Genomic DNA, 4,268 nt, shown 5'->3' on the forward strand with positions numbered 1-4,268 from the left:
TGTGCTACATATATATTGTGCCTATCTTGCTTAGCTCTAGTTGTTATTGTTACACTTAGTTGAGCTTAGCATATTTAGGGTTTGTGCTTGTAAACTAAACAATAGTTTAATTCCGCATTCTTACAAGACAAATCCGTAAGAGTTTTTTAATTGCCTATTCACCCCCCTCTAGGCGACATCTCGATCTTTCAGATGGGAAGAGCGCGGGGCGTGCATGAAGAGACATGCTTGGTGAACAGCATAGGCGATCTTGGGGCGGGTGAGGGTAAGGTACTGGAGGGCGTCAACGAGACTGCGATAGAGAGTGGGATTATCGAGAAGATCACCCTCGGAAGCAGAAAGTTTGGAGCCGGAGTCAATGGGTGTTCTGGCAGGGTTGCAATCATCCATGCCAGCGCGCTGAATAATGTCAAGAGAGTACTGTCGTTGGAAGAGATGGAGCCCATAGGAGGATCTGGTGACGGCAATACCCAAGAAATGACTAAGAGGACCAGATCGGTCATAGAAAATTCAGCGTTGAGTTTGGAGATGATCTGAGAGAGTAGATGTGAGGAGGAGGCGGTGAGAACAATATCATCTACATAGAGGAGTAAGTAGGCTGTGTGCTCGGGTGTGCGAAGGGTAAATAGAGAGGCGTCGGATTTAGAGGAGACGAAACCAATCAAGGTGGCGTAGAGAGCGAAACGAGTGAACCATGCTCTGGGGGCTTGTTTGAGTCTGTATAGGGATTTGTTGAGAAGACAGGCGTGAGAGGGATGGGAGGGATCCTCGAAACCTAGAGGCTGCTGATAGTAGACTGTCTCGGAAAGATTGCCATGGAGGAAGGCATTTTTGGCATCAAGCTGGTGGATTGGTCACTGAGAGGAGACGGCGAGAGAGAGAACAATGTGGATGGTGCCGAAGGATCCGTGGCCACCATGGGTGTCAGCCGGGGCGGGCGTGGGTAGGTGATGAATGACGTGGAGGAGGAAGCCGCGCCCGGGGGCTTTGCCTTGCATCCTTTCGTCCATGGACAGTTTGTCCACGGCTGCAGCGAAGGAGAGTGTCGAAGCCTCATTTTGGATGAGCTTGCCGATGGTGGCGTGGCGCTCATGGAGGCCATGAACGAGCTGAAGAAGGAGAGAATGCGTTTCCAGGGGGTACCCCAGGTCGCGTAATTCACCAGAAATGAGCTTGAGCTAACCGACATAAACGCTTAGAGGAGTCTCCAGCTGTTTAGTGTTGCGAAATTCGTCGGATAGGATCTTGGCGCGGGCGAGGCCATTGTTGTGGAACAAGGTCTCGATGGCGACCCAGATGGCGCGGGCGGTGGCGCCCGGGGTGGAGACGGCGTGGCGCAGCTCCGGAGTGATGAGCTCGTAGAGCCAGCCCTTGATGATGAAATCAAGGGAGAGCCACTCGGGGTCGGAGGGGTTGGCGACGTCGCTGACGACGTGATCCAGAACCTGGTAGATGGCGAGTTTCATCTCGAGCCGATCTCGCCAGAGCGCGTACGAGCCACGCTGCAGATCCAGGATGTCGTCGGGCGAGCCACGGAGAGAGATGGTGGAGAGGGTAAAGGAGGAGTGGCGAGGAGTGGGGGCGCGGAAGCTAGGGTTGATGGTGGTAGAGAGGGTGGTGGGGTTGATGGTGGTGGAGAGGGAGGCAGCGGTGCCGACGCTGGTGGCGCCAGAGGTAGACGCGCCGGTGGCAGGGGCGGAGCCCGTCATTGTAGGATCGGAGGTAGATTAGGAGAAGTCTGATACCATATAAGCTGAGAAGAGAATAGACTAATGCAACACACTTTATTCATCTGATCAGGTTACAATATATAGCTGACAGAGAGGATGGTGAGAGGAAGTAGTCGTGGTGGTTCAGATCCTAGCTAGGTGCACGCTCAACGTGTGGCGAAGCAATACAAGACTAAGTCTAGTCTAACAGAATGCACAGATGCATATATGTCTATAGAGTACGGGATAATGCTTCAAAGTTAATTAGCACACTGGGTTGTTGTGTGTCTTCTCGCCTCTGCAACTACTTTAGTGCTCTGCCCGGCATGTTCTTTCACCAGAAATGACAAGGCACCTTAAGACGACCTACTATTTTTGTAGCTTGCGCATTATTGCATGTGTACGGATAAACAGGTGTATTTGCTGGATACCTTTACATGTTTTTTCTTCATCTAATAATGCAGGATTTCTGGCAGCCGATAATAACCAGTTCAGCGATAAATAATTGACAGAACAAGCGAAGCACCGAACCACACTAACTTGGAGCAACCAATTTTATTCCTCAAAAAAGGGTCCTAGCAATTTAGTTTAGTAGTTGAAAATTCATCTTGCCGCCCGTAGTGCAAAGATCATAATTTGGCATACGTACGTACGTTGGATTATGTTTGACAAGAAATAGAAAGTAATTTTGGAAGCATTGCATGCACAACTTCAAACAGTTGTGTTTAGTTGTTATAACTAGCCGTTAATTATTTACTAGCTAGCTTGCTCCATTTTCTACTACCGTAGAGAATAGGGAGGATGAGTAAATAGAACCTTGAAAAGCAAACAGAGGATCGAATGAGAGTGACTATAGCTCAATCGATTTACAAATAGTCATTTCTCTGTTGACATTGATAGCCCTCCGATGATCAAGATATTCTCATCCTGTTGCGCTCTTGTAGCAAAGCGCGGAGGAGGATGCATGCGCGGTTCGTTCATCATCGATCCTTGGCAAGTGTTAAATATATGTGCTTCTCTCCCAGCTGTAGATTGATCGAAGTGAAAGAATCGAACTGTGAGTCTGTGACCATGATTAATTGCGGATATAGATCAACAAACCGAAGGCGGAGTTGAAGGTAGCATTGAAACTCGGCTTTATATGGCATAAAATCATCGATCTTCCCGAAACGGAAAGGAAGATACAGGAGAGCAACAGAAGAAGATATTTGCAAGGGTAGATCAAGCCATCACATATGTACTCACATACCTGGCGGCTGTCTGCTTTCAGAAGAACAAATCATGCACTGATCGAGGCGCTTCCAGTTCCATGCACGGGCCGGTGTGCGCGCGCAGGCGAGGCGCGCACGGTGGAGAAGAAGGGCACATGCATGCGAGCTCGATCGATCGATCGGTGCTCAGGCCTGGCCTCGGCGGCGCGCGGGCGCTGTCGGCCGGCCGGCCATCTGGAAAAGAATGCACGTGCCCTGCTTCTCCACCTGGCGCGCCTCGCCATCCATCCTCCTCTCATCTGGGTCTACCGATCGGCCTGCGGCAGCCACCGGCAGAGCCGCAGATGGATATATAGCTGGGCACCTGCCCTTGCATGGCCGTGACGACGCCGGCCATGTATAGCCCTCACTCCCAACTGTTAAGTGAGGCTTTCAAGACTAATTAAAGGCTGCATGCTCCGATCGATCTGAGATCAACTTGCCGCAGGGACTCTCGTTTCGACTGTGCGAGTTGTCGTCGAGATTATGTAGAGCAGGGTCGGAGAGGTCAATCGAAGGGGAAGCTGAAGTTACCAAGGACCCGGCTAGCTGGCTCGAGGGTACGTCTGAATGGCTAAATTCTCTCGGGGAGCAGCAGGAAACCGACAGCTGACTGAATGCATACTTGGCCCTCTGCCTTTTGATCAGACATTTCTTTCCCTGATGCGTTTCTCGTTTAAATTTCTTCGTCTTCGTTTACCCGCGGCCGGTGGCTGGTGCGATCGTGACCTCACAAAGCGTCGCGGATTGCGTCGTCTTATCGCGCTAATTGATCAGCGCCATGTGTCGTAGGAGCACAGGGGCGACGTGCCCAGACCGAGAATCGTTTTTGCACTTTGGCTACGCAGAAAAGCGAAGCTTAGTGCGAAAAGACGCAGCATGTCGAAGAAGCCCTTTGTTCAGAAAATAACCTCCCATCTGTAATTCATTCCCATACCCTGTTGCACGAGCTCCTTTGTTGGTGGAGAGTTGGTGCGAAGGCGACTAGGACGATGCCTGCCGGGGCATCTGTAAATCGTGGCTGAAATGCGCCAGAGGGAGGTCAAACGTTTTTTTCATGGTGGGGACTTTGGTTTTGTTCGATCATGCATCACTTTGGGTAAAGAAGTACCTCCTAATTAAATACGTTAGCGACAGGGATTCTGCTAGTAGCTTAATTAACCATACCAACGAGCGGTTAACGTACCTGTGGTAAAAAATAATCGATCGAGTACATAACTACATATATATTCACCAGTCGCCGGCATTCTATCATGCTTTTACATCAAATTGTCGTGATCACAGCAATCCAAACATACATTGGGCAATG

The 4,268-nt window shown here is 50.2% G+C and overlaps 1 long non-coding RNA gene across 1 annotated transcript; it reads right to left on the reverse strand.

The window, feature by feature from the left end:
• Positions 1–2,368: 2,368 nt before the first annotated feature.
• Positions 2,369–3,501, reverse strand: LOC127312682 (uncharacterized). Its single transcript, XR_007858509.2, has 2 exons — positions 2,959–3,501; positions 2,369–2,764 (listed from the first exon to the last, which is right to left on the reverse strand). It is a non-coding gene; the product is annotated as an uncharacterized lncRNA (long non-coding RNA).
• Between the last annotated feature and the right edge of the window lie 767 nt (positions 3,502–4,268).

This window comes from Lolium perenne, chromosome 1 (assembly GCF_019359855.2).
Source record: "Lolium perenne isolate Kyuss_39 chromosome 1, Kyuss_2.0, whole genome shotgun sequence".
Lineage (NCBI taxonomy): Eukaryota > Viridiplantae > Streptophyta > Magnoliopsida > Poales > Poaceae > Lolium > Lolium perenne.